This window comes from Pelodiscus sinensis, chromosome 29, assembly GCF_049634645.1.
Source record: "Pelodiscus sinensis isolate JC-2024 chromosome 29, ASM4963464v1, whole genome shotgun sequence".
Classification (NCBI taxonomy): Eukaryota; Metazoa; Chordata; order Testudines; family Trionychidae; genus Pelodiscus; species Pelodiscus sinensis.
In genome coordinates, this window is record NC_134739.1 from 14,917,163 (window position 1) to 14,925,896 (window position 8,734).

The following is an 8,734-nucleotide window of genomic DNA, read 5'->3' on the forward strand; positions in this document are numbered from 1 at the left end:
CTAACATGCAGCCCAAATGATAATTTGTCACATTTCTTATAGAAGGCCAACCTGAATTTACAACACAAAGAAACCAGAAAACATTAATTTACAAAAAGGCATTTCTCTTTATAAACCATGATGATGTTCTGACATCACAAAAATCACATCCGCCCACACACTTCACAAAAAAGTGAAGACATAATCAAGTGATACACATTTTTAAAATGAAGTTTTCCTTTTACAAAAATATGGTTTCATTCTCACAGACCACAGCCATGCAATAAATGTTTTATTGAACATGTTACCAAAGTATTCCAGAAACAAATATCAATACATCTGTAAATCAGTTCATATTATAATCATATTTAACATGTACAAAAAAGAACTCAGTTGCCTCTCATCACCTATGATGATGTATTACTATAGTCACAGGCCTGGGGCATTCTGCTAAGAGAAATATCAACTCATACTATGCAGTATTAAGCTGATATAAAATCTGATTTTCCCTGCTGGTTAAGCTGTTTTCCTCACAATCCTCATTAGTTTAGCTAATATTGGTCATTCCCACCTCCCCAACAACACACTCTCTTTGTTTAGCTGCTGACCATTTCACTTCCTTTACTCCAATCCTCATCTCTCAACCAATTTGTACTTGTTGACAGAAATGCTTTCCTCCTAATTACTGGCCTCACGATACAGTTCTTATTTTTAAGGGGTTACCTCTGCGTCTCACTCCACTCCTTGCTGATTCAACAGCTTTATCCCCTTTCGCCATTATCCTTGCTTGTTTAACTACTGGCCCCCTTCCCCAAAACTCTTACCTCCTAGCTTCAGTGAGTTACCCCTACTGCTCTAGGCAGCTTTGTTCTACAGCAGGGTAGAGAGTCAAAGGGTTTCTGGTTCGGACAGCTGGAATAGGTGAGGATAAAACCTCGCTCCCAGGACTCCTACCCCCACTCTCTGCAGACAGCCCCCTTTGAGAATACAAGCAGCTACAGCTCACTATTTGGCAGCATGTCTCCCTTCTCCAATTCTCCCTGCGCAGATGCAGAGGATCCTTATTCCGCAGGTCCCTGCAGCGACGGTCTGCGCAGGCGCTGAGGACACGAAGCAGCAGGATGTTGCTGCTCCCAGCGCTTCCCTTCGAGCTGCGCGTGCGTAATCCCCTGACGGTCCCTCCTCCCGCACCCTGACGGAGGCTGCGCGCGCGCACACACATGCACAGCCTCTCCTCTTTACTGCGCACGCGCGTCCTCCTCCCAGCAAATGCGTCCGCCGCTTCCCCACTGTTTCGACTCCCAGCGGCTCACAATTTGGCGGCGCTGACACGCATGCGCTGTTCTGCTTCTCTTCCCCTACGCTACCATGGCTCACTATTTGGCAGCAGGGCTACCGCCGTCACAGGACCATTTGAACCACCAGCGTGGAGGAGGGGGGCGGCCGTTGCGGGCCTCTCGTTCCCAGCCAGCTGGCGAGGCCCCTGCTTGGAGCTGCCCCACAGGGGACTCTCGGAGGGGGTGTGGTGCCACCAACGCCTTCCCTCGGGCCAGCCACGCGCCTCGCCAGCTCCGCCATCCGCTCTCCCCGCCCGCCTCACCTGAGAGCGGGGCCGCGGGCTGCCGTCCCCTGGCGGGCTCCTCATAGTGCCCCAAACCGCTGTACATCCGGGCCTCGCCGCGACGCCGTCCCTCAGCGCCGCGACGCCACGCTCGGGGAAGGGGTGGGGGGGTGTGGAGCGGAGCGGCACGCACTGAGCATGCGCAGCGCGCGAGCGGGCGGGAAGGGCGTCGAGGGAGCTGGGGAGCGCGTGGCGGGGGAGCCCGACAGGCGCGCGCTGAGGCGAGGCGGCGCGCGGAGAACGCGGCGCGTGCGCAGTGGTGGGCATCCCCTCCTCCTCCCCCCGCCCAGGCTCTGGGCTGGCAGGATGGGTACCTGTTGCAGGAGGCCAGGGCAAGGACTGCAGCCTGCCCCTCCTGTACCGAGCGCCCCTGCATCCTGGGGGGCGTGCAGCCCCTTCCCACCTTGGAGGGGGGCGCAGAGGGGATGGGGTGCAATTGTTGCTTGCCCTGCTCAGCCTGGCTATGTGCTGTATTCCGTGCATGGGGAAGCATGCAGCGCCAGTCTGTGCCACGCAGCCTTAGGAGGCAGCCCCGGAGCACCACACACGTCTTACCCCAGTGGGGCGGGGAGAGAGGATGCCCTCCCACCACTAGCCACTGTTGGAAGCACGCTGGGGATAAGGGCACATGCATGTATGTACACAGCCCGAGGAGTGCTGCACATGGCACACGGGCATGCCTGCATGCACAAGGCACCTCCTGGCTACATCTAGACTGGCATGATTTTGCGGAAATACTTTCAATGGAAAAGTTTTTCTGTTAAAAGTATTTCTGCAAAAGCGCGTCTAGATTGGCAAGGATGCTTTTGCGCAAAAAGTGCGCTCCGTGGCCAGTCTAGATGCGATTTTGCGCAAGAAAGCCCCGCTCGCCATTTTAGCCATCGGGGCTTTTCTGCGCAAAACAATTCTTCCCTGTCTACACTGGCCCTCTTGAGCAAGTATTCTTGCGCGAGAGGCCTTTTTCCCAAGTGGGAGCTTGAAAGTATTTGCGCAAGAAGCACTGATTTTGTACATTACAAAGTCAGTGCTCTTGCGCAAATTCAAGCAGCCAGTGTAGACAGCTGGCAGGTTTTTGTGCAAAAGCAGCTGCTTTTGTGCAAAATCTTGCCAGTCTAGATGCACCCTCTGTGGATAACACTGCCAGGTTTAGGTGTATGTGCGGCCCACGTGGAAGGCAAGGTTGCTCCAGGCCCCTCTCCTGCCCATGGGATCCCATTGTGGCCGGACTCTTCCTTTGCCTGCTTGTCTGTGGGATAGGGGTGGGGCAGGAGACATGGTGCCCTGGGCACCTGTGAGGCAGGGCCTTGCTCCTGGCCTTGCTCTGGCCTGAGGACTGTTGCTCGCAGCTCACAGAGGAGGACAAGATGTCAGGGATAATGTCTGCATGGATGACTGACCACCTCTCCCTCTTTATTCTCCATAGCTGGACCAACCATCACAGAGAGGCAAACGCCACCAGCCAAGGCAGCCGCCCAACCCCGGGGCAGCCACACGCAGGAGGATCCAGGAGGATCTCAAGGGTGTGTCTTGACTACAGGGTTTTTTGACAAAAGTCCACTGTTATTGACAAAACTATATCTGCGTCTACGCTGCCGCTGAGTTCTGTCGACATAACAGAACTCAGCAGTTTTGGCGACAGCTGTAAACCTCATTCTACAAGGAATAACGCCTTTTGTCGACAGAACTCTGTCGACAGAAGGCATTATTGAATCTACACTGTGTCTGCACTGTCATGTCGACAAAGAGGCTTGCTTTGTCGACAGAACTGGATGTAGTCTAGACGCTTTTTGTCAACAGAAGCTTTGTCGACAGTATCTGTCAACGACACTTCTGTCAACAAAAGCCTGTCGTCTAGACGTACCCCATGAGACAACACGTGGCCATCCTCCGGGACATGCAGCAAACCCTGGCACAGAAGATCCAGGATAGCGCCCAGTGGCAGAACCGAATCAGCTTGTGCAGCAGGGCGAAAATGTGTGTGCCACCATCCATAAAATGATGACAAACCCAGCTCCTGTCCCTGCACCTGCCCCCCCGCCATGCCTATGTCTCCGCCCACCCACCTATTGTTCCAGGCCCCACCCACTAACGTTTGCCGAGGTTCCTGGATCTGAGACGGCACTTCCGGCTGCACTGTGCGCCACCCCAGCCCTGAGCCCCCTCCTCCCTGCCCCTACCCAGGTTCTGAACCCCACTCCTCCCCAGTTACCTTTACTATGAAAAAAAAGTTCTTGGTTTTCACCTCAAAACTGGTGTCTTTATGGATTGTACAAGGAAGGGGGGAGGGAAGGGTTGTGGTGGGAAAGGCATGGGGGGGTGGGGAGGGCTAGGCACAGGCCCATAGTGGGGTGGCCTGGGAGAGTCACGGGGGTCCTTGAGAGAAACTCTCCCTCAGGGCCTCCTGGATGAGCACCACCACCTGATGAGCCTGGCAGATTGCAGCTGTGTGCTGCAGCTCGCAGGCCCTTCCCTCCCAGCCACTTCTGCACCCCACGCTGGTAGGAAGGCCTCCCTCTCCCTCTCCACGATGTGGTGGAGAACACCACGCATGGAGACCACCTTGGGGATGTTATACTCCCCCACATTGAGGAGGGTCAGGAGGCACCTGGAATGCGCCCTTGGGCAGCTGAAGGCGCAGTTCAGCTGTATTCTGGCCCGGCTTAGGTGGGCATTGAGTTGGTCCCTGCTGGGGTCCAGGTGGCTGGTGTACAGCTTCATAAGCCACGGCATGAGGGGATAGGCCGCGTCCCCCATGATGCACAGTGGCATCTGCACGACCCCGACCCAAAAATCACGCTGGGAAAAGAATGCGCCAGCCTCCAGCTTGTGGTGGAGGCTGAAATTCTTGAAACTGCGGGCATTGTGTGTCCTGCCCAACCACCCGACAAAAATGTCCATGAACTGTCCACAGTCGTCGACCAGGACCTGCAGGACCATCAAGAAATAGCCCCTGAGGTTGATGTATTGGGCAGCTTGATGATGTGGTGCACGGATTTGGAATATGGGTTCCATCGATGGCCTCTTCGCAGTTGGGGAATCCCAGGGTGGCAAATCCAGTGACAATAGGGTCCAGGTCTCCAAGGTGGATGACCCTGTGCAGCAGGACAGAGTTGATGGCCCTCACCACCTGCAGAAGGAGACAAAGAAACACACAAAACAGAGACTCAGAGGGAGACCCTGAGCTCTTGGGAAGTGCCCGCCCCCTTCCCTTCCCAAACACCCCAAGGGTCACCCCCTATGAGGCGGCCCCCACCCCACCCCGTGAGGGCGGGACGGTAGAAGCCCCTGGGGATGGAGCTTCCACCCCACTCCTGTATCCCCCACTCCTCTTTCCCGAGGTCCCCCTTTCCAGGGCACTCCCCCACCCCTCCAGGGCCTGCAGCCCAAGAGTGCCTTACCTCCGTGAGGAGGGCCCCAACAGTGGACTTTCCCACGCCAAACTGGTTGCCCATGGGCTGGTAACTGTCTGGGGTGACCCACTTCTCCAGGGGGATGGCGGGGCCACGTCTGGGTGTCCCGTCATTGGAGGGCAGGGGCAAGCCAGGCACACAACGCCATAAAGGTGGCCTTCTACATTTGGAAGTTTTGGAGCCACTGCTGGTCGTCCCACTGCTCCATCACCAGCCGGTCCCACCAGTTAGAACTGGTGTCCAGCCTCCAGAGCCGTCTCACCACTGTGGGGTGCAGTTGCAAGGGCCTTGCTCCCACACACAGGGAGAGGGGCTCAACGATAAGCTTGGTGTCAAGCTTGTGCAGGGCCATGAAGGCAGCCTGCAGAAACTGCAGCATGGCCGCGTGGGGCCATTGCACGCCCCCAGGCAGCTCCAACTCCAGGGCAAGGCGTATGCTGTGGAGTCCAAAAGCTGGGCAACCAGAGCACGCACTGCAAAAGCTTTGCTGTCCGTCTCAGAGGTAGGCAAGCACGCAGAAGAAGCAGAAAAATGGCTGTCCACGGGGATCTCTTTAAGCACGTGTCTCATCTAGCCTTAGGCAACAGCACCCAGAAGCAACTGCTGACCTAATGCCCTGCCTGAACTGGTTCCAGGTGGTCTTAAATGCAAGATAGCGTCCAATCAGTGTGGACGCTATCTTTTGAAAAAGCACATCGCTTTTCCGTTATGCTTTTGCCATCTGGAGGTTTTCTTTCAAAATAAGCTTTTCCAGAAGATCTCTTCTGGAAAAGCTTATTTTGAAAGAAGCTTGCAGCCTAGACGTAGCCTTAGGCTGTGACTAGACTGGCATGATTTTGCGCAAATACTTTTAATGGAAAAGTTTTTCCGTTAAAAGTATTTGCACAAGAGAGCGTCTATACTGGCAAGCGCTTTTGCATAAAATCTTGCCACCTGTCTACACTGGCCGTGAGTATTTGCGCAAGAACACTGACATTGTAATGTACAAAATCAGTGCTTCTTGCGCAAATACTCTGACGCTCCTGCTCAGGGATAAGTCCTCTTGCGCAAGTGTTCTTGCGCAAGAGGCCAGTGTAGACAGGTAACATCAATTTCTTGCGCAAGAAAGCCCGATGGCTAACATGGCCATGGAGCTTTCTTGTGCAAGACAGCATCTATGCTGGCACGGATGCTTTTGTGCAAAAGCAAATCTTTTGTGCAAAGGCACATGCCAGTATAGACGCTCTCTTGCGTAAATACTTTTAATGGAAAAACTCTTCCGTTAAAAGTATTTGCGCAAAATCATGCCAGTGTAGACGCAGCCTAAGGTGTTTGGTGGCACCGTAAACACTTAAAAATTGTTTGTCTTTCAGATGCTTCTAGACTTCTCGTTATAATATCCTTTATTAGACCAACTTCTGGTGATAAAAGAGACAAACTTTTCAAGCTTACACAGAGCCGAAGAAGAGCTCTGTGTAGGCTCAAAAATCTTGTCTTTCAATTCTAGTGGAAGCTAACAGAGATGTTCCTTTCGGTTTGCTAATTGAGCAGCTGCATTTGGATCTGAGGGTTTCTGGTTAGATCAAGCACAGATGGATTTCTTACACTTTCAAGATTATCCATATGTCATTGAGATAGATGTTCCTTTTTTATATTGCTTAAGAAATGTTTGACCATGTAAATCCATGTTTCCTAACACATTTGAAATACCAATTTTTTACAGTTGGAAATTAAATCTGGTCGAATTATGACTAGAAATGTAAAATCCTGTTTAATCAATCAACCAGTTATACATTATGTTTAACCAGTTAACTGTTTAAATGGGGGCAGGCAGTAGTCCTGGCCTGGCTGGAGCAGCCCCCACCTCCATGTTGGGCAGAGGGCTTATCCATCTCAGCTGGGCTGCCAGTTAACCATAACCAGTAAGCATCACCCATTAAGGGTGATGCTTACCAGTTAACCATTCACATCCCTAATCACGAAAAAGATGGAATTCCCTCTATCCTTCAAATGAAACGTAACTTGAGGTTAGTCCTTCCCTCTGCTGTGACTATACATGTGGAAGTGAAATGTACTGAGAATGCTGGACAATTCCCAGATGGAGGAAACTGCTCAGAGCTTGAGAAGTTGAACACTGGTACACTCACGTGAGTTTTGACAGTGTACACATGGGAGTACTGAACCCTTCAGAGAGCAAGTGTGAGGTATACATTCCCAATGATTGTCTGAATGATATGAAACAGATTGTTTATGTTTTCTGCATGAAAAGATGCAGCAAATGCTAATGTAGAAATGGCTTTGGAGGTGTTATTTCTATAGCCTTTGTGTAGATAGATGTTTGGTTTTATGTGAAGCTGATTAAACTGATGTCCTTGAAACAGTTGCATCTAAGAATTTTAAACAGCTTCGGCTTTTTAATATTCACTTCCTCTTTGGTTTTAATTATTGTGTTCCTATATTTTCCCTTTCAATTTACTAAAATGTAGAAATGTAATTAGAGAGAGGCTAGACTCAGAAAAAGCTGCCAGTGTTTCTACATCATGATTAAATAGATCTGCCATCCCTTTTGTGAGAGACTAAAAAACTGGATTCTCATAATTATCTGCATGTTATCCAGGAAAGAATCTGTAACACGTACAGATACAAACTTATTGAAAATGCAGCACTAATTAAACTCATATAGGCTCCTGATGATCAGGAGGGTATGAAAACAGTTATTTCCTCTATTTGCTGTCTTTGTTACAAAAACAAACAAAACCTATCTCCAGTCACTGGAGAGATTTAATGAGGCTTTTATCTATGCAACAGTCAAATACAATGGAAGTTATTTCATTCACTTCTCCTTATGCCGGGGGAAATCTGCACAATTTATTTTCCAAATGTAATCCCAAAGGAATGCTGCAGTGTATTCATGAGCAATAATGGACTCGTTCCTTGCTCTGAACATGCAGTTATTGTTTGCTTTTTATGGTAAAGATTTTTTTAAATGAATTTTGATATTACTAGTGTGTGGTTTCACCACAACATTTTGGTAATAGTAACAGAATCATAGCTTTTTAATGTAATATTCATGAGAGTGTCCACTTCTGAAAATGCAGGCTCCTTTCTTACACCTAGACAAAGAGCTTACACAATACAATTTTGAACAAGTAATTAGCTTTAGTGCACCAAGATGTGCAAATATTGGCACAATCTGTGATATAAGAAAGAGCAGCTGAGATTCTGGTTGTCCCAAGCAAGCCTGTAGCTTTTACAGACAAAATTTTCAAAAGAGAGTTAACTGGTGTAGTCTTTCTTCCATAGCCCTCCTTTCCCTAACTGAATGCATGCGAGTGTAGTTGATAGTGAGGTAGAAGGGTTCCTATATTCCAACATTTCCTTCATGGGAAGCTGAATAGTAATTAGCATTTGTATTTTCAGAATGCTGTGTAACTTTTAACTAATCCTCAGTGTTCCATGAAGCAGGGAGTTAAATAGTACCATCTTTCTTTTAAAGTTGAACCACTGAAAGATTCAGAAGCTTATTCACGGCCAACAGCAAGTCATTAGCAGACTCAGGATAACTTTAGAATGTAGACAGTTTTGGTAGTTAGCTGTGTACACGGACCATTAGATTACATTTTATGGGTTATGGTCATCTGGGATTCTAGATGTACAAAGAAGAGGTTTGTGTGGTTTCATATGCATGAAGAGATAGTCAGCATTAGCGATTGTAGCTCCCGGTGTGGTGCTCAATTCTTAGGTT

The 8,734-nt window shown here is 49.9% G+C and overlaps 1 protein-coding gene across 7 annotated transcripts in view; it reads right to left on the reverse strand.

The window, feature by feature from the left end:
• Positions 1-1,732, reverse strand: part of SPOP (speckle type BTB/POZ protein) — a 43,243-nt gene extending 41,511 nt beyond the window's left edge. For 3 of the 7 annotated variants that reach the window (XM_075911544.1, XM_075911545.1, XM_075911546.1), the window contains exon 1: positions 1,580-1,732. The gene's annotated coding sequence lies outside the window, so the exon portion shown is untranslated. The other 4 variants (XM_006120440.4, XM_025183266.2, XM_006120439.4 and 1 more) reach the window with 2 other exon arrangements.
• Between the last annotated feature and the right edge of the window lie 7,002 nt (positions 1,733-8,734).